General features: G+C 43.7%; 1 protein-coding gene across 4 annotated transcripts in view; it reads right to left on the reverse strand.

Moving 5' to 3' along the window:
• STIM1 (stromal interaction molecule 1) overlaps positions 1 to 22,451 on the reverse strand; it is a 2,200,738-nt gene that overhangs the window by 1,603,825 nt on the left and 574,462 nt on the right. The gene's annotated exons all lie outside the window — the stretch shown is intronic.

A 22,451-nucleotide genomic window follows, 5' to 3' on the forward strand; every position in this document is an offset into this window, starting at 1 on the left:
CAAATTTGTCGAGGCCAATACGGGGCAATGAGAATCATTTTGGCTCTCAAAACGGTAGCTTTCTGGAGTACCTGTGGTATCAATGGAAAGGGAGGAAAGGCATAAAGAAGTCCCTGGGGCCAATCTTGGGTAAGAGCGTCTCTGGGGGAATGACCCGGAAGTGGAAAGAGAGAGAAGAAGGCTGGGCATTTGCTGTTTTGGGGAGTAGCAAAAAGATCGCAACATGGGCGGCCCCACTTCTGAAAAATCTCCTCCACTATAGATTGTTTGAGAGACCACTCGTGAGGCATGAGTATAGCTCTGCTCAATCTGTCTGCTAAAATGTTGGTTTTCCCAGGGATATGCGTTGCTACCAGAAACCGATGAGAGGAGATCGCCCATTGCCAAAGTCTGAGAGCCTCTCGACACAAGGGGTAGGACTTGGTTCTTCCCTGCTTGTTGATGTACCACACTACGGACATGTTGTCCGTGTGAACTGCAATTGTTCCCAAGGGAAGAAAGTCGTTGAGGGCTTGCAACGTTAAAAGCACTGCTGTCATCTCTAGGACATTTATGTGCAGGTGGTATTCGAACGGTTGCCACGTCCCATGAACCATCCTGCACTGATAATGACCCCCCCCCCCACCCGATCAGGGAGGCGTCCGTAGTGACTGTGACTACCGGGGCAACAAAGGGTCTGCCCTGATGAACCTGGGGAGAAGAAATCCACCAGGATAGGTGGTTTTTGCAAGTTTGTGTCACCAGAATTTGGTGACGCATGGGAAGTTGTTGGTAGGACCATTGGGTGAACAACATCCATTGAAGGAGACGCATGTAAAAGCGGGCCAAAGGAAGAAGAGTAATGGCAGCTGCCATGAGGCCCAATACTTTTAGGACCAGTCTGGCTTGCACTTTTTTGCTGGCAAGGATGATCCGCACATGGTTTTGGATATCTAGGATTCTCTGGCTTGTGAGGTTTGCTGACATCCGAACAGTGTCTAAATTTGCGCCTATAAAAGTAATAGTCTGGCAGGGCAATAAGGAGGATTTTTCGTAGTTGATCGAAATTCCTAATTGAGTGTAGAGATTTAGGGTGTAATCCCTGGCTTGGAGAAGTTGATGCCTGGTGGTGGCTGAGAGGAGCCAGTCTTCGAGATACGGAAACACCTGGAATCCTTGACGTCTCAGGTGAGCCGTGACCACCGCCATGCATTTGGTGAACACTCTGGGGGCTGTAGTGAGACCAAAGGGCAGGGCTCTGAATTGAAAATGACTGGACCCCAGCCGAAAGCGGAGAAACCTTCTGGAGCGTCTGTGGATTTTTATGTGATAGTATGCATCCTGAAGATCTATTGAGCACATCCAGTTGTCTTTGCCCAAGAAGGGCAAAATCGATTGAAGTGTGACCGTCTGAAATCTTGTCTTTTTCACAGACTTGTTGAGTCTGCTGAGGTCCAATATTGGTCTCCAATCTCCCATCTTTTTGGGAACCAAAAAGAACCTTGAGTAGATTCCGGGCTCTGAATGGTCTGTTGGAACTGGCTGAATGGCCCTTTTCTGTAGAAGCTTTGATACTTCTAATTTTGCGATTTCCCTTAGACCGGGTGGAACATCTGGAAGGGAATTTTTGTGAGTGAAGGGACTTTCCTCGAAAGGAATCTTGTAACCCTCGGATATGATCGACTGTACCCATTTGTCTTGTGAAAGGGAAAGCCAGGCTTCTGGGTACAGCGATAATCTTCCCCCGACTGCCTCCAAGGATGGACAGTCGGGCAACACCTCAGGGATGCTGGAAGGGCTCGTCAGAGAGAGGCTCTCTGCTTCCCTGGTTTTGTGGACCCCCTCTGCACCTAGGGCGGCGTCTGTTATTATTACTACCCCCTCTGCCCCTAGGGGTAAACTGACCACGTGTGTCCGGCGTGACTCCCTGAGATTTACGGAACCAAATCTTTCCGCCCTTCTGTCCTTTAGGGTAAGGCCTAGAAAGGGTGGAAAAATGGACTCCTATGGCAGAAAGAGTCTTGCCGTCTTGCTCACACCTGGTCAACGTATCCTTCACCTGAGGACCAAACAAAGTTGATCCATTGAAGGGAGAATTTGTGAAGGATGCCTTAAAGGGATCTGCAAAATTACAGAGCCGCATCCAGGACTGGCGTCTAAGAGCCACTCCTGTCCCTGCAGCTCTACTCGCTCCATCTGCTGCATACGAAATCAGCCGCATGGAGGAGTTGGCTATGGAGTTAAGGATTCCTAGCTGAGAAGCAATCTTGTCCTGAGCCCCTGCAGCTGTAGGATCCTGTACTACTTCACCTAATTCCTTAAGGATGTCCCTTTGAAGTCTGGTGAAGTGACATAAATAATTCAGCGAACGCATGGCAAAGGTCGCTGAGGAAAACATCCGCTTACCATACCTGTCCATGGTCCTAGAATCCTTGTTAGGAGGATGGACTGGTACGGAAGGATCTGCAAGTTCCTTCTTGGTGGCGGCCGCCACCACCATGGCATCAACAGGAACACCTTTTGTAAGAAATTGTTTCTCGGAAGGGTCTGTAATAAATTTAGAAGGCCTCCTGGGAACTGGTTCTACGGAATCAGGAGATGCCCACGCCTTCCGAGCTATCACCTCCATGACGGGGTCGAAAGGCGGAGACACCCAGGAGGTGGAGGGTCGAGATCCGAACGTCTCTAGGTATACAGACTCATCCTCAGAGGGATTAATGAAGGGCCAGTTTCCCCTCTGTTTTAGGAGTTCTAGGATGTCTGAAAAAGAGACATCCTCAGAGGGGGATCTTGGGGACCCCTCCGACTCATCTAAGTCGGTATCTGAAGTAGTAGACTCAGGGGAGTCTAGGTGCTTCCTCTTACAGGTCCTCTTACGCGGAGGATCTCCTGAAGGATCAGGAGAATCGTCGGAAGAGGGGGTTCTTCCCAGTGGGGAAACCTGAGGCGGAGGATCTCTCGGTCCGGGAGCAAGAGAGTGGAAAGAGACATCTACAGGCACCGTAGAGGGAGGAGCTAAGGGGATAGACTGCTGACTGAGCCCAGGGGCCAGCACACTCCTCATCACCTCGAAGGCTCCCCTCTCAGGGAGATCAGAGAGACCCTGCTCCGAAGAAACAGGGACTCCCGGGCCCACTGAAAGGGAAGGCTCCGAGGCAGATGTCGGGGCCGAGCTCACCAAGGCCGAAGCCCTGAGGGGAAGAGCAGGGTCGGACAAGGGTCCGATGCCACTCACCCCCTCGGAGCAGACCAGGGAAGCCCGACCACCGGATCCCTCCAAGGAAGGTCTCGAGGAGGAGATAAGAGTAGAAGCTGAAGGAGCAGAAAGGGGAGATATCTGCTCCGCAGCCATAGCAGTAACTATTTCCATAGACTCCGGCTCCGAGCTCTGGAGGAGAGTCGAAGGAGGAACTTGAAGAGGGTGTGGACTAATAGTCGTCTGTTGAGATGGACTATGAAGCATTTGGGCTAGTGCCTGTGATTTTAACAATCTGCTTACCACTCTCTCTAAATCATGGTCTGAAAGCCTGGAAGACCTAGATGATCGGCTCCGATGGCTCCGCTCTGAAAGAAGAGGAGAGGCCGGAGCCGATAATATCGGCTCCAAAGAGGGAGATCTGGACCGCTTCCTCGACGGAACCATCGGAGCCGAAGAACCCTCGGTTCCAGATGGAGCCGACAACTTCTCGGCTCCGAGTCTGGTCAAGGATGTATCGGCTCCGGCCGGAGCCGATACAGGCAAGGAAATAATGGTATCGGAGCCAGTCGGCGCCGATACCGAAGCCTTAGCCACATGGTGATCGGAGCCGGTCGGAGCCGACACCAATGTGGCAGTTAAAGTATCGGCACAGATAGCCATCATTGCCGAAGATTTGGTCAAAATAATATCGGCTCCAGCCAGAGCCAATCTCGACTCCAAAGGAGTCGGAGCCAAGGCCGGAGGCTTAGAAGCAGAAGCCTGGGCCCTGGAGGTCTTAGAGGGCTTACCCGAAACAGACTTGGCCGGGGAGCCCTCCGGTTTAAGAAGTCCTCTCAAGATTAATTTATTTCTCCTTTCCTGCAGGACTCTCTGGCTGAAAGAGTGACAGACAGCACAGGAGTCCTGCAGGTGGAGAGGTCCCAGGCAGTAGATACAAGAAGTGTGACCGTCTGTCAGAGACATCTTCTGACAGCACGAGTCACACTTCTTGAAGCCCGAGACCCTCTGTTCCTTGGACATAGTGAGTACACACACACCCAACTCACACAGTCCCAGACTCAGAAATTTTAACTTAAAAGGGGAAAATATAAACCCACACACACACCCTGACAGGAAGGGATGGGAAGGGAATGAAGGCCCGACTAAATAAAAACAAGTAGGGAAACAGTAAAACTAGACTAGCGACCCTACAACTACCTAAAAATGACAATTATACTAATATATAAGAGAAAAACTAGGAATGGGGTGTCTAAAAATTGTAAAACAATTTACTTACCACGAGCTGGCAAAAGGAGTACCTCATCAGCGAAGCAACAAACAAGATCTGGGTATTTACCGCCTTGCATCATGGGATATGGGGCTGCCTCGAGCTGGTAAAAGTGACTCTCGAGCTTAGCAAGTGCCGAGTCGGAGCCGAGGATCGGCTCCGAACCCATCCAGCAAGAATGAAGGCAAGATCGACAACTTAACATCATATATTTTTATTCTTGCAGTGGGTCTTTTGTACTGCCTTAAAATATTGCTCTATCACTTTTTCTTTTTCAGCTGAAACTGCAGTAGTTTATCAGTATATTTCAAGTTTCTCCTGACTACTAACCTGCTCTCTTCCTGTTGCAAAGTCCTCCTATGAGCAAACGGCTTCAGATCCTTCCAACACAGAATCGCACCCTTTCTTAACATCTCCACAGGATATAGTGCGTCATCTACAGGCTCCCCTTCACTTTTTAAAGTACTGTCATCCAATGCTTACTCATACAAAATTGGTAACCACTGTCTCAACATACTGTAAACATACCACATTTTCCTTCTGTTTACCATCAACAGTCAGGAGTGCTACATTACTCTCCTCTTCTGCCATCTTGGCATTCCTTCCAGTTAGCATTAACCTTTTAGTAGCTTCTAGTGAAGAAAGCAGGGGGTCTAATACTTGCATACATTTGTGCAATCTTGTATACAAATCATGTACTTACAACAGTTACAAAAGTATATACAAATATATATACAAATTAGAGCATTCCTATAAAAATGGTTGCAAGGGAAAAGGGTATGTTTTAAATCTGTTGTCACATCTGCTTCTGCCCAATACTTTAAACAATACATTTTGAGAACTAGCAGTACAAATAATTCACATATTACTATCAAAATTCTGTTCACATTTTCTTAATTCATTTAAATCATAATAACCATATAGAATGTTATTCATATCCACCCTTTGACTATTTGGGATCACATTCCTTAAACATGTCTTCTCAAACCACCACAGTTATAAGTCTGCTCAGCAGTCTCTTACATCCTAAATGCATAACAAACCCTTTTCATAACTTTACATGCTACTGCTGAGTTTACTGGTGAATTATTTACACAATGTCCATGAGAAATCCAGCTACTGTAATTCTTTATCTTTGCTTTCTAGCATTTTATACTTTACAACTCTTGTCACACTTCAATATAAAGAAAAGCTATATTACTTCTTCATGCCATTTCTTTTTTCTACTGCACCCACTTCCAATATTTTCAGTGTCCAATCTATCATTTCCTTCTAATAGCTATAAATCTATTTGCTAATGTCCCTTCTACACATTCTGAACCACATTAATTTATCCCTACATTCATTATAAGTACGTGGTGCAGTGGTTACCAATGTCGCCTCACAGCAACAGGTTCTCTAGCACGATTCTTGGCTAGGGTTCCTTCTGTGCAGAGTCTGCAATTCCTCCCTGCATTCGTGTGGGTTTCCTCTGGGTGGTCTGGTTTCCTCCCACATTCCAAAGACGTGTCTGGAGATTTTCTCCCTGGGCCTCCGCTGAAAATGGTCTATGTCCCAGTCGAACTTTCCTGGCAAACAAATGTTAAATAAAAAATAAATAAATAAATTAGACATCTGTGCAAAAAAATCCTTGAAACAATATTGTCATGTTTCATTGCCTTTAATACCCAAAATAAATATAAAGAACCCATAATAATGTTAGGATTAATTGGACCAAACCACGTTTACTCACTTTAATCAGGTTCAAGGAAACAATGTATTTTCCATATCAAGTAACATGTACACACACCTCAAACAGCTGATTTTCCTAGAAACATATTCTTTATATTATTTTTTCTTTAAAGCATAACTTAAAAGACTTGCATAAGTTTAACCTAATATCTACTACTTTAAATAATGCATGCCATGGATTTCTTCCAACCTCTTTCTTAACAAATATTGCTAGAATAGTAGCTTCTGTCCTTAAAAGATCAACCTAGTTCTTTACATTTCTTAAATTAAAGCCAGTCCCATACACCTCAAGTGCCAGTCCACCTCTCGTCAACTCAGTTGAACAATTCTTACTTTAGCTAACAAAACTAAGATCTGCCATTATTAATGGCCTATTATCTCTTGCAGCCATACACTTTTTCCCCTTGCATCTTACTTGTGCCCTGAACAACCACAACATTTACAACCAATACAAACAGTGTGCTACTTAACGGGTAGCCTTGTCTAACTCCTTTCAGTTAAATAACCATCAATAAACTCTCAACACTTCCTGATTCATAAACCAACTTAATTCCAATTTTAATACTAGTAATGCATTTAGTCTCTTCTCTTTAACTAAAACTTCAGGTTAATTTTCATGCCCTTAATTCAACGAGTCAATGATAAACTATTACTATTAAACTCCTCAAACAAAAACAATGCTTTTTGGCACTAGGCAAAAGTTCAATTCCATCTCCAAGCCTCTAAAAAACCTTGATCAGTTTGGTTTGACCCCTTCCTAAACTTCCAATTCATCCTGGACTATACACACAAAAAATCAACTCTCTCCTATTCTGGACTAATAAAATCCCCCCCCCCCTTCTATCCAGAACCTACAGAAATGTCCCTGGCATAGGTATCTTACTGGCTCAGCTAGACAGAATCTTCCACTAATTGCTACAACTTCTTAAAGAAATGTATACAACATTCAGCCCACTTCAAGTGCCATTTGCAAATTCATTTCTCTCTCCCCAACAATTAAGCATCACTACAAAAGTATGGAAAAATCTTACTGGCTATCTGCGAAACACTGACTTTCTACTTGCCTCTCAGTTAAATGTAAGAATGACATCTTCACTTCACTAGCTTCCAGACTACTCAGAGATGCACCAAGATTAAACACCTTAACCACTCGTGTCCCTCTTGCAAACCCCATAAACTAGGTTTCACTGCACAAACTGCGCTTTCTCAGTCATTGGTCTCAAACAGTGGGAATCTCGCCCTTCTTTTTTTAAAGATCATTCCTTTTATCCAATTTTCTATTCACAAACAGAAGTACATTTCAAGAATATGAAAATGCAACTGCTATCTCTCTGGTCATATAACGTACCCTATTCAGTCCCTTCTTCCGTCTATATACCTTGTTCTGATTTGATTTTTGATTGTGATTCTTTGCCAACTCTGACTTCCACTCCGTATATAATACATGTATACATTGTGTTTTTCACTCACTAAGTATGTAATATGGCAATAACCCACGCCTGGGTGTGGGTAATGCTGTATTTACCCACGGTTGGTGTGGTTTGGTCACGAGGGCGAGCCAACTACAATATTCCCTTTGTATATAATATATATTGTATTTCATCATTCACTCTGTATATAATGTCATGTAATTATTGTGTTTTCCACAGACTGAGACTGAAATGGGTCCAATGGGATTAGTGCTCTACCGCATTTAACAATTTCAAAATAAAATAAAAAATATATGTCCTATAACAGTTCAAGTCCAGTACTACCAAATGACAGACCTCAAACACAGTTAACCTGATAAAATTCACTCCATACAATTACCACAATTTCTTTTTTTGCAATCACCATCTCTTTTACTCTGACAGCGTTTTATTCCATACATTCTCTCCGTTACAACATATCTGAATATGCTTTTCAAATCTTTCTGTATAATTTTCATTTTTCTGTAACATGTTGTTCAACATAATTTGTCTCCAGTTACTCAAAAATTCCTTATTCCCTTTCCCCCATATTAATTTGATCGCACCTTCAGCAACTTTTATTTTTCTACACACTTAGTTAATTAAAATTGTGTTTATCTACTATTGTCACTTATTTCTCATTTACACTACTTATAATTCCTGAAAAGTTATATCCCTCTCAAAAAAAAAAAAAAAAAAAAAAAAAAAAAAAAACTATTCACACCAAAACCCACTTTCTTTAATACTCACTTCTCCTTATTTAAGGATTTACTTTCTTAATTGTTTGTCTTTTCGGCTTTTCCCGGTTAGGGGTTGCCACAGCGGAACTCCGGTCCACTAATGATTGGCAGTCGATTTTTATGGTGCCGAGTTGCCAGCCCGATGACCAACCTTCAGAGAAGGCACACCCATTCACGCATGTCTTTCGGAGGCCACTCGACCACGGGGAGGACATGCTGACTCCACACAGAAGGCACTCCAGCCGAGAATCGAACCTCTTGCTGTGAGGCAACAATGCTACCGCTGTACCACCACAGCTTTACTTAATATAATAATACACTGCTCTCTCTCTTTCACAGTCTCTGTTTGTCCTGTAACTTTTATTTTACTTAACACCTTTATTACAATTTTGCTTTTATTTTTGCCTTTTTAGATAAAAAAAGGAGACGCCTCTTCTTTTCTACCTTGTAAAAAATATCCTTGCTTTAACAGTATTTTTACATTTTTTTTTTTTTTTCTTTCTTCATACATCTCATGTTCACAGTTTAAATATTCAGCAATTCAAGAAAAGTTCTTGCTATTCTTTGGTACTTTCATTCACAATATTTATGCTCTCTTTCCTCTGAAATTAACACCCTAACCTTCTTTCTTACATAGTATCTACCATTCAGTCTACGTAGAGTAAAACAATATTGTGAGATGATACTTCCATAAGTGTTCCGATTCATATTTAACCACCTCTTCCTACAATAAATAAGCTATTTTTAATCCATATACCTTCTAAATTCTAGACATGCTGTCCACCAAACACAGCCCAAACTGATAGTTGATTAGAAAAAGCAGTCATCTTCCATCCCTTTCTACAGATTCTCAAAATCACTTAGAAAATTATCTACTGTTGTTCTGATACTGCTTCTTACACACACAAAATTTTCCTTTCCTAACTGTAAATCACCATAAATAAGCATTTCTTTACATTTAACAACGCAGCAAATTTGAGTAAGAACTTATAACAGTAGATGCCACAATAGATCACTATTAAGTACTGCTCACAGAAGGGAAGCATCCTGCGAAAAATGTTGTATGCTCAGACAGTATACTAAAGCTGGTGCCTTCCACTCACTATAAATCTGATTTATGACTCACTAATAACAGTATGTGCCAATACTCAAGGGACATACAGGTGCAAAGTTCCTCAAAACTTCTTGCCCAAAGAAGAGAAAACAGGCTAAGTGACGAGGAGGAACAGGACCCATGTCAGTAAAGTAAAGGAGAAAATGTAGGCCCACCTTGGCCAAAGAAAATAAAATGAAAAAGAAAAAAGGGGGAAGGAGGGGTGGTGTATATACTGCAGCAAGGATATATTCTGACATCTATTGCTAAGATATGTTTTAACAAAACTATACTATGTCCTTCATTTCATCACTACAGTATTACTCACAGATGGGAAGATTTCCAAAGTATTTGTATTGACTGGGAAGAGGAGTCAGGAACAGAAATAAAGTCTAGAATGGCCTGCAAAATGGATCTGACAAAACCAGCTTGGGCCCTAAACAACGTATCCATTTTGTATTTCTTAGTAAAGGTATTAAAGTGGCTGCTTCTAAAATAGTTTTGTTTAGATCCTTGAAAAAAATAACTAGGCAACAGCACTAGAAGAATGGGCTTTGACCTAGGCTTTTAGGGATTCCCAATGAAAAGTGTAAGAAAGGGATACAGCCAAAGAAATCCAACGGGAGATAGCTTTGTTTTGATATGGTGTGTGTGTGTGTGTGTGTGTGTGTGTGTGTGTGTGTGTGTATGTATATATATATATATATATATATATATATATATATATATATATATATATAAATAAACATTTTACCTTCATAGGAAGCAGTTATCAGATTTCCTAAAGAGTTCTGTTTGAAACAACATCTTAGTTGCCTATCCTTGGGCATAAAAAAAGCATCAGTCTCAAGAAATGCCTAGACTGAAAAATCAGGAAGGGTAGAAAAGCCACAGGAGTTTATAACTCACTGACTCTGTTAGCAGAAGGCAAAGCCACTAAAAAAACTGCCTTCTATGTCCAGAATTATAAAGAAAATACATTTGTTTAAAATATTACCATAACAGATGCTCTTCTCATCACTGTTGCAATATTCTTTACATAAAGGATCTCCTGCCAAGCATAGCCCAACGTCGACTAGTATATAAAAGCCTTTAGGTCTTATAGGCACTGTACATCATATGTATGCTCCCTGCATAAGGCTTGGGGCATAAAGGTGATGTATAGATACAAACACTCAGAACTGAAAAGCCCCAGGAGGAACAGAATACCCTCAGGGACAAACCAGAACATGTATATCCAGGAGGAGAAAAGGACTGAAGGAAAAGGAATGAGGATCCCCTAAGCCAGGAGAGTAACAAAAACACGGGGCAAGAAAGGGGGGGGGGGGAGGACCAAATACTGCAACAGTGAAGAGAAGGACATCTACCGTTATGGTAAGATTTTACAGAACTGTGCTATATTCTTCCATTACACTGTTGCAATATTCTTTACATAAGAGAGTACAAGAGCCAATAAAAAACCTGGAAGAAGGAAGGCACAAAGAGCCCTCTGCAAACCCATGCAGGATATCCCCGGCAAAACCTGCCCTGGCCCTGGAAATAACATCCAACTTGTGACATTTAGTGAAAGTATGAACACAGGATCAAGCAGCAGCCTCTGGAATGGAGTTTATATCCAAACTCTTGAAAAAAGCACCAAAGGAGGCAACCGTCCTATAGTAGAATGTGCCTTTACAGACAAAGAAAGACATTTGCCATGAAAAGAAGAACAAAAGGAAACGGCCTTAGAGATCCAGGAGGGCATGGTTTGCTCAGAGACAGCCAAACTCCTGGGATGAAAAGAAACAAATCTGTTCAGACTTGCAAACTGCTTTTGTTTTATCCAAGTAATACAGCAAATCCAAGGTGTGAAGAACCTACTCACTTGCAGACAACAGAGAAGACCCCCAAATCCCCTGCAAATTAAATATACCAAGTCTGAGATCACACTACATTGAGGAAAAGGGTCAAGTGAATGCATAATGTCACCATCAAATCTGCACAAGCATCATCTTAATATAATCACCGCTATTTGTCATGTCAATTATGCAAGTTACGCCCACATCTGCACGAACTATCCGGGGAGGTAGGCATGTACAGGATTGCCATGTTTAGTTAATGGCAATTTGGTGATAAATGTAACTGGGCATATTACAGATGAAGTGTCTGTCTGTAATGAATAAAGGGTTTGGGTTTTATTCCATCTGCATCCATTCTTTTGGTTCAAATGATCCATAATATATCTTTTTCTAAAAATCTCAACTTAAGATATTAGCACCACATGAAGGGTGACGGTCAAAAAAAACAAATTGGAAACGTCTGCATTTAAATTTTATAATTCCAATTTTAAACACCCTTATCATCCAACTGTGAAAGTTTTTGAACAGTCTTATTGACAAAATAGATCATAACCAATGGAACTTATTTAAACATAACACTCTTTTGCCATCTGAAAGGAAGGATCATTAAAATTAAGTAATGTTAAAAATTAGAAGTTATGTACCTACCATAACGTTCCATGTTGGTTGTCTTCTCTCGCCTTCTTTCTTGCTGGATGGGATGGGTTCGGAGCCGATCCTCGGCTCCGACTCGGCACTTGCTAAGCTCGAGAGTCACTTTTACCAGCTCGAGGCAGCCCCATATCCCATGATGCAAGTCAGTGAATACCCAGATCTCGTTTGGTACCTAGAGGGAAAACTACCTAGCATAAAAAACTTTCCACTAAGGAAAGAAGAGCAATTAGCCTAAAAAGGCTGTAAGGGGAAACCAGATAACTAAATCTAGAACTAACTGGTGCCCAAAGAAGCAATCTTCCAGAGACAAGGGAGATCCAGGTCTGTCCAGGCAAGGGGGCAGGAGGGAGGGTTGCAAGAAAGAAGGCGAGAGAAGACAACCAACATGGAACGTTATGGTAGGTACATAACTTCTAAATGTTAGGTTGTCAATCTCGCCTTCATTCTTGCTGGATGGGGCCGCGTCCCTAGCACCTCTATCCTGGGTGGCTCATTGGAACAGACTCTTGAGAACCGTAGAACCAAAACTGGCTCTATCCCTGGAGGCCAAATCCAATTTGTAATGAGAGACAAAGGTATGAGGAGTAGCCCAAGTGGCTGCTGCACAGATAGTATCTAAGGGTAGTCTAGCCTGAAAGGCTGTAGAAGTGGCTAAGCCTCTAGTGGAATGTGCCTTAGGTTTTGAGCACAGTTGTTTGCCCCTAAGTTGATAGATTTCGGAAATGGTGGAAGACAGCCATCTCGATAAGGTCACTTTGGAAACAGGAAGGCCTTTCTTATTTTCAGCATAGGAAAGAAAGAGCTGATCAGATTTTCTGAATTGTTTTGTTCTGTCCAAATAATATCTGAGTTGGCGATGAACATCAAGATAATGCAATTTTTGTTCCGATCTGTTGGAGTAATTGGGAAAAAATACAGGGAGATCAATAGATTGGTTTAAATTTGTTTTTGAAGCAACCTTGGGCAAAAAGGATGGATTAGTTCTCAAGGATACTCTGTCCTTGTGGAAGACCAAATATGGGGGACGAACAGAAAGGGCATGAAGTTCTGACACTCTCCTAGCTGAGGTAATAGCGACAAGGAAGAGTGTCTTCCACGAAAGAAACTTTAGTGAGCATGAAGCAGCTGGCTCGAAAGGAGGAAGAATTAAGGATGTCAGCACAAGATTTAGGTCCCATTGAGAAGGAGGACTCCTGACAGGAGGTTTGAGGAGAAAAACTCCTTTCAGAAAAGCTCTACAAAGCTTGTGGGACATAATGTTGTGATCTGCAAACCCGACATGAAAGTTCGAGATCGCAGCCAACTGAACTTTGACCGTGGAAGATGAAGAACCAGAGTGAAAGATTTCCGCTAGAAAATCCAAAACTGCCTGAACAGGGGCAGTAAAGGGATCAATGTTCCTTGATTTCTCCCAAAGGGAGAAGCGTTTCCACTTGCTAGTGTAAATCCTTCTAGTAGAGGATTTAAGGGAAGCCACTATGATATCCCTAACAGGGTTAGAGATCATAGGAAGCCTGGCTAAGGAAGGAAGTGGAGCAACCAAGCTGTGAGGTTGAGAGAGGGAATGGACCGATGCAGTTGACCCGATTGGTGGATCAGAAGATCTGGCACTGGGTCCAGATGCCACGGCTGCACCAAAAGGTGACGATGGAGGAACGGAAACCAAATTTGTCGAGGCCAATACGGGGCAATGAGAATCATTTTCGCTCTCAAAACTATAGCTTTCTGGAGTACCTGTGGTATCAATGGAAAGGGAGGAAAAGGCATAAAGAAGTCCCTGGGGCCAATCTTGGGTAAGAGCGTCTCTGGGGGGATGGCCCGGAAGTGGGAAGAGAGAGAAGAAGGCTGGGCATTTCCTGTTTTGGGGAGTAGCAAAAAGATCGCAACATGGGCGGCCCCACTTCTGAAAAATCTCCTCCACTATAGATTGTTTGAGAGACCACTCGTGAGGCATGAGTATAGCTCTGCTCAATCTGTCCGCTAAAATGTTGGTTTTCCCAGGGATATGCGTTGCTACCAGAAACCGATGAGAGGAGATCGCCCATTGCCAAAGTCTGAGAGCCTCTCGACACAAGGGGTAGGACTTGGTTCCGCCCTGCTTGTTGATGTACCACACTACGGACATGTTGTCCGTGTGAACTGCAATTGTCCCCAAGGGAAGAAAGTCGTTGAGGGCTTGCAACGTTAAAAGCACTGCTCTCATCTCTAGGACATTTATGTGCAAGTGGTATTCGAATGGTTGCCACGTCCCATGAACCATCCTGTCCTGATAATGACCCCCCACCCGATCAGGGAGGCGTCCGTAGTGACTGTGGCTACCGGTGCCGGGGAAACAAAGGGTCTGCCCTGATGAACCTGGGGAGAAGAAATCCACCAGGATAGGTGTTTTTTGCAAGTTTGTGTCACCAGAATTTGGTGACGTAAGGGAAGTTGTTGGTAAGACCACTGGGTGAACAACATCCATTGAAGGAGACGCATATAAAAGCGGGCCAGAGGAAGAAGAGTAATGGCAGCTGCTATGAGGCCCAATACTTTTAGGACCAGTCTGGCTTGCACCATTTTGCTGGCCAGGATGATCCGAACATGGTTCTGGATATCTAGGATTCTCTGGCTTGTGAGGTTTGCTGACATCCGAACAGTGTCCAAATTTGCGCCTATAAAAGTAATAGACTGGCAGGGCAATAAGGAGGATTTTTCATAGTTGATCGAAATTCCTAACTGAGTGCAGAGATTTAGGGTGTAATCCCTGGCTTGGAGAAGTTGATGCCTGGTGGTGGCTGAGAGGAGCCAGTCGTCGAGATACGGAAACACCCGGAATCCTTGACGTCTCAGGTGAGCCGTAACCACTGCCATACATTTGGTGAACACTCTGGGGGCTGTAGTGAGACCAAAGGGCAGGGCTCTGAATTGAAAATGACTGGACCCCAGCCGAAAGCGGAGAAACCTTCTGAAGCATTTGTGGATTTTTATGTGATAGTACACATCCTGAAGGTCTGTAGAGCACATCCAGTTGTCTTTGCTCAGGAAAAGCAAAATCGATTGAAGTGTGACCATGCGAAATCTTGTCTTTTTTACAGACTTGTTGAGCCTGCTGAGGTCCAATATTGGTCTCCAATCTCCCGTCTTTTTGGGAACCAAAAAGAACCTTGAGTAGATTCTGGGCTCTGGATGGTCTGTTGGAACTGGCTGAATGGCCCTTTTGTGTAGAAGCTTTGATACTTCTAATTTTGCAATTTCCCTTAGACCGGGTGGAACATCTGGAAGGGAATTTTTGTGAGAGAAGGGACTTTCCTGGAAAGGAATCTTGTAACCCTTGGATATGATCGACTGTACCCATTTGTCTTGTGAAAGGGAAAGCCAGGCTTCTGGGTACAGTGATAATCTCCCCCCGACTGCCTCCAAGGATGGACAGTCGGGCAACACCTCAGGGATGCTGGAAGGGCTGGTCAGAGAGAGGCTCTCTGCTTCCCAGGTTTTGCGGACCCCCTCTGCCTCTAGGGCGGCGTCTGTTATTGTTACCCCCTCTGCCCCTAGGGGTAAACTGACCACGTGTGTCCGGCGTGACTCCCTGAGATTTACGGAACCACATCTTTCCGCCCTTCTGTCCCTTACGGTAAGGTCTAGAATGGGTGGAAAAACGGACTCCTACGGCAGAAAGAGTCTTGCCGTCTTGCTCACACCTGGTCAACGTATCCTTCACTTGAGGACCAAACAAAGTCGATCCATCGAAGGGAGAGTTTGTGAAGGACGCCTTAAAAGGATCTGCAAAATTACAGAGCCGCATCCAGGACTGACGTCTAAGAGCCACTCCTGTCCCTGCAGCTCTACTCGCTCCATCTGCTGCATACGAAATCAGCCGCATGGAGGAGTTGGTTATGGAGTTAAGGATTCCTAGCTGGGAAGCAATCTTGTCCTGAGCCCCTGCAGCTGTAGGATCCTGTACTACTTCACCTAATTCTTTAAGGATGTCCCTTTGAAGTCTGGTGAAGTGACATAAATAATTCAGCGAACGCATGGCAAAGGTCGCTGAGGAAAACATCCGCTTACCATACCTGTCCATGGTCCTAGAATCCTTGTTAGGAGGATGGACTGGTACGGAAGGATCTGCAAGTTCCTTCTTGGTGGCGGCAGCCACCACCATGGCATCAACAGGGACACCTTTTGTAAGAAATTGCTTCTCGGAAGGGGCTGTAATGAATTTAGAAGGCCTCCTGGGAACTGGTTCTACGGAATCAGGAGATGCCCACGCCATCCGAGCTATCACCTCCATGAGGGGGTCGAAAGGCAGAGACACCCAGGAGGTGGAGGGTCAAGATCCGAACGCCTCTAGGTATACCGATTCATCCTCGGAGGGATTTATGGAATGCCAGTTTCCCCTCTGTTTTAGGAGTTCTAGGATGTCTGAAAAAGAGACATCCTCAGAGGGTGATCTAGGGGACCCCTCCGACTCATCTAAGTCGGTATCTGAAGTAGTAGACTCGGGGGAGTCTAGGTGCTTCCTCTTACAGGTCCTCTTACATGGAGGATCTCTTGACGGATCAGGAGAATCCTCGGAAGAGGGGGTTCTTCCCAGTGGGGAAACCTAAGGCGGTGGATCTCTCGGTCCGGGAGCAAGAGAGTGAGAAGAGACATCTACAGGCACCGTAGAGGGAGGAGCTAAGGGGATAGACTGCTGACTGAGCCCAGGGGCCAGCACACTCATCACCTCGAAGGCTCCCCTCCCAGGGAGATCCGAGAGACCCCGCTCTGAAGAAACAGGGACTCCCAGGCCCACCGAAAAGGAAGGCTCCGAGGCAGATGTCGGAGCCGAGCTCACCAAGGCCGAAGCCCTGAGGGGAAGAGCAGGGTCGGACAAGGGTCCGATGCCACTCACCCCCTCGGAGCAGACCAGGGAAGCCCGACCACCGGATCCCTCCAAGGAAGGTCTCGAGGAGGAGATCAGAGTAGAAGCTGAGGGAGCAGAAAGGGGAGGTATCTGCCCTGCAGCAATAGCAGTGACTATTCCCATAGACTCCAGCTCCGAGCTCTGAAGGAGAGTCGAAGGAGGAACTTGAAGAGGGTGTGGACTAATAGTCGTCTGCTGAGACGGACTATGAAGCATTTGGGCTAGTGCCTGTGATTTTAATAATCTGCTTACCACTCTCTCCAAATCATGATCTGAGAGCCTGGAAGACCTAGATGATCGGCTCCGATGGCTCCGCTCCGAAAGAAGAGGAGAGGCCGGAGCCGACAATATCGGTTCCAAAGAGGGAGACCTGGACTGCTTCCTCGACGGAACCATCGGAGCCGAAGAACCCTCGGTTCCAGACGGATCCGACAACTTCTCGGCTCCAAGTCTAGCCAAGGATGTATCGGCTCCGGCCGGAGCCGATACAGACAAGGGAATAATGGTATCGGAGCCGGTCGGCGCTGATACCGAAGCCTTAGCCACATGGTGGTCGGAGCCGACACCAATGTGGCAGTTAAAGTATCGGCACCGATAGCCATCGGTGGCGAAGATTTAGCCAAAATAATATCGGCTCCAGCTGGAGCCGATTTCGGCTCCAAAGGAGTCAAAGCCAAGGCCGGAGGCTTAGAAACAGAAGCCTGGGCCTTGGAAGTCTTAACGGGCTTGCCCGTAACAGATTTGGTCGGGGAGCCCTCTGGTTTGAGAAGCCCTCTCAAAATTAATTTATTTCTCCTTTCCTGCAGGACTCTCTGGCTGAAAGAGTGACACAGGAGTCCTGCAGGTGGAGAGGTCCCAGGCAGTAGATACAAGAAGTGTGACCGTCTGTCAGAGACATCTTCTGACAGCACAAGTCACACTTCTTGAAGCCTGAGACCCTCTGTTCTTTGGACATAGTGCTATCCACAAAACACACAACTCACACAGTCCCAGAATCAGAAATTTATCTTAAAAGTATAAAAAAACTAAACCCACACACACACCCTGACAGGAAGGGATGGGAGGGGATGAAGGCCCGACTAAATAAAAAGAACTAGGGAAATAGTAAAACTAGCTAGAGACCCTACAACTATCTAAAAGTGACAAAAAAATCTAATAAGAGAGAGAAATTTTAGGAATGGGGTGACTAAAATGTGTATAATAAAACACTTACCAAGAGCTGGTAAAAGGAGTACCTCATCAGTGAAGCGGCAAACGAGATCTGGATATTCACCGCCTTGCATCATGGGATATGGGGCTGCCTCGAGCTGGTAAAAGTGACTCTCGAGCTTAGCAAGTGCTGAGTCAGAGCCAAGGATCGGCTCCGAACCCATCCCATCCAGCAAGAATGAAGGCAAGATTGACAACCTAACATTCTAGTGATTACACAGGCTGATAAACAATTAAATGATGTACAGACTTACATACATTTAAAATTGGAACCTGCATTTTTGCTTAAGCATACTACTGATTTTTTTTTTTTTTTTATCTTTATCTGAAATGACAATAAAGGGCATCATAACAGCAGTTGATGGTCAAACAGCCTTTAAGCAAACATTTTTATATGTTGTCAAAAGTTCGTAAGATGGGGACTCCCACTCCTGTCAGGCCCATAATTTCAGGTATGGGCTCTCTAACACAACCCAATTCAGAATTTTCATAATTCTATTTCAAATCCTTACTAGATTTAGACAGTGCTAGTATTAAAGGACAGAACTCAGTTTACATCTCATATGGACTAGTTCTATTTGGAGCAGACAACTTGGATGTGTACTTTGGATGTTTTGACTTTACATACACCTATTCCACAAACAAAAGGAAGAGAGGCAATGAGATATTGGTTGACATCTATAGTGCACTGTATCTTGTGGAATTTGCTGAACTCATTACAACCATTGCAAATGTTTCTCGAAATCAATGTTTTTTTTTACTCCAAAGAAAATTTTACCTGCAAATTAAAGGTACGGCTATGAGGGCTATGTTTGCTCCCATTTACGTAGACCTTTATGTTGACTATTTTAAAAAGAATACACTTACAAGTAAAAACAAAAAAATATATAAAAATCCGTATATGGCTAAATCTGATCAAATGTTCTTGGGATCCACACCTATGGGCTGTCAACCATGTGGTGGTATTTGTATTTTTTTTGTCAATATGTGGTTAAAAACTTATCACTCAAGTAAAATTACTCTAGATTTTTTTTTTTTTTGGGATGATCACATGCGATACAGAATGGGTGATACTTTTGGCGACATGCTAATCTGGGGCTTTTTAGGCAGATGAAACATCTGGACCATTTAAGCAAATACTCTCTTTACATGTTAATGATTTGAGGTGTAATAGGTTATGTAGTACCCTGGTATAACACAGGGAACATCATTTGGGTGCTTTATTTAATTTTGAAGGTATTGATAAAGTCAATTTTTGTCAATTAAATTTGAAAAAAAAAACTGATAATCAATTTGAGAACTAAATATGGGTTTGGGTTTGAATGAAATTATTTGATTCTTGCAATTAATTATTTGGCCAGAAGATGGCAGTGTAATAATAAGCAACAGCATCTTAAGCTTTTTTTTCCAGTATTTACTTAGATAATATGAAGTATTGCTTTCTATATATATTTATGATGTTGACTGTTTTATTAATATTCTAATTTATTTGTGTTTCTATTGCTTAGTCTACTAATTTTGTGACAATTACTACATATAAGGGTGTTCAGTAAGTGATTATATCAGCACTGAAGGTGATCCGTTTTTAGAAAAGAAACCTGGTTTGCAGTCACAGCGTTGGTCTTAAGATGTACATATATATATATATCTATATATATATTATGTCACATGCTGTAGGGCTTCTCATACACTCCAGAAAGAAAATTTACTTAGTGTGCATTTTTTTTTTGTGGTGGAGTATTGTGCATACTGATGCTAGCTGCTGTGTGTGTGTGTGTGTGTGTGTGTGTGTGTGTGTGTGTGTGTGTGTGAGGGGGGTACTGGCTGCTGCTGTGGTCCTGGTTGTCATTATGTGAGGTGAAAGGTTGAAAAAGTACAGTTTTGTACCTACCATAAATGTAGATGTTCGAGGATCCACATTGCTGCAGTCCTAACCATTGGGTAGTCCGCTGTCCAGTCGGCCCGAATACCAAAGTATATGGCTGACGTCGGTCAAGGCGCATTAGACTGATGTCAGGACGTCAGGGTACTAATGCGCATGACCGACGTCATATCCTCAGTCTTTTCTTGCCCCAGGTGTCAGAAGACCCCAAAAAGACAAGGCCCACACCAAAAACACCAAAACACGAAAAAACCCTGCACCAAACATATGTACACTATATACAAAAGTACAAGAATATAGCCTAACCCACACCACCACCCCTAAACACAGAGGGAAGGAGGGAGGGTAAATTGGACTGCAGCAATGTGGATCCTCGAACATCTACATTTATGGTAGGTACAAAACTGTACTATGTTCTTCATTCCACATTGCTGCAGTCCTAACCATTGGGTAGAATCCCAAAGCAGAGGTAAGGGAGGCTGGCAAATCATAAGGAAGCAGGAGCTGTCAACATGCCTTGCAAAATAGCTGTGGCAAAACCAGCCCTAGATTTAGAGTAGAGAGGAAGGTGGTAATGCTTAGAGAAAGTATGCACTGAACTCCAAGTAGCTGCCTCCAAAATATCCTTAGTTGCCACCCCTTAGAAATGCTGTTGAAGTGGCAGTAGCCCTAGTGGAATGAGGCCTAATCCCAGCTGGAATCTCCTTGCCATGATGGGAATAACAAAATGAAATGCAAAACCCAATCCACTTAGAAATAGTTTGCTTAGACACAGGCTTGCCCTGAGAACTCAAAGCAAAAGAAACAAACAACTGCTGAGACTGCCTGAAATCCTTAGTCCTGCTTAAATAATAACGCAACTGCCTATGTACATCTAAAGTGTGCAAAATCTTTTCCCCTTTATTTTGGGGATCTGCATAAAAAGTAGGCAAATGAATAGTTTGGTTTAAAGCCACACTAGAAACCACCTTAGGCATAAAGGAAGGATTAGTACGTAATGATACCCTATCCTTATGGAAAATCAAAAGGGCTCTACTGCCATAAGGGCCTGCAATTCAGAAACCCTTCTTGCAGAAGTAATAGCCAACAAAAAAGCAGTCTTCCATGACAAGTATTTCAATTCAGCAGTAGCCGCAGGCTCAAAAGGTTGTAGAGTAAGTTTCTCCAACACAAAATTGAGATCCCAAGCAGGAGTAGGAGCTCACGTGGGGTCTTATATTCTTTGCCCTCTAAGAAACTGCTTGAACAAAGGATGCGAAAACAATGGTGGGTCACAATCATAGTGAGCTGAAATTGCTGCAGCATGAATCTTAATGGAAGAGAAAGACAAACCGTTGTCCAATAACTCAGTAAGATATTGAATAGCCACACTCAAATTAGGCTCAGAAATCTCCAAATTCTTTGCTGCACTCCAAAATAAAAATCTCTTCCATTTTTCTGCGTACACTTTCCTTGTACTAGGTCTTCTGGCTTCCATAATCACATTTAAAACTTGTTGAGGAAGTTGAGACCTGCTGTGTTTCAAAACAGAATATGCCAGGCTGTTAGATGAAGAGAGTGAAGCTTGACATTGAGCAGGTGACCGTCCTTCTGAGATAATAGGTGTGGAATCAAAGGTAAAGGCCATGGAGGCTTCCTTACCAGACTCCTTAGTAGTGGGTACCAGTGTTGCCGAGGCCAATCTGGAGCTATTAAAATCATCCTTGGCTTGTCTTGTCTGACCTTTAGGAGCACCTTTGGGAGAAGAGGCAGAGGTGGAAAGGCATACACATGAAGATTTTTCCAACTGAAAGAAAGAGCATCCACTTTCCAAGCTGTGTGATGAAACCCCTTTGTGCAAAACTTTGGCAGCTGGTGGTTTAGTGGAGAAGCGAACAGATCTATGTCTGGAGTTCCCCATGACACTGTCAATTTCTGAAATACATGAAGATCCAGTTTCCACTCGTGGGGATCCATGATTTGTCTGCTTAACACATCTGCTAAGGAGTTCTGTGCTCCCGGCAGAAACCTGGCCTGAAGAGTTAGTTGCAAGCTGAGCGCAGTCTCCCATAAAATCATCGCTTGCCTGCATAGAGGATAAGAATGTGTTCCCCCTTGTTTGTTGATGTACCACATGACAGTTGTGTTGTCTGTTAGAATCAACACCTGCCCTGGAAGAAGTAACTCCCTGAAAGCCATTAATGCAAACTGGACTGCTAACATCTCCTTCATGTTGATATGTAGATGCTGTAGTCTGGCAGGCCACTTGTCTTGTATCCACTTTCCATTTAGATGAGCTCCCCAAGCAATGTCCGAGGCATCTGTCGTTAAAATCTGACTCGCCTCTGGCCGGGTCACAGAGAGTCCCTTGTTTAGGTGACATTCCTGAGCCCACCACAAAAATTCTTTTTGAATGCAAGGTATTATTTGAATGACAGTGTCCAAATCCTGGCAGTGCTGTGTCCATACATTTTGAGATACCATTGCAGCTTCCTCATATGCAGTTTGGCATTGGGAAGCACCAGAATACAAGATGCCATGAACCCT

The sequence above is a fragment of the Protopterus annectens genome, chromosome 5.part1 (genome assembly GCF_019279795.1).
Source record: "Protopterus annectens isolate FY-2018-M chromosome 5.part1, PAN1.0, whole genome shotgun sequence".
NCBI lineage: Eukaryota > Metazoa > Chordata > Ceratodontiformes > Protopteridae > Protopterus > Protopterus annectens.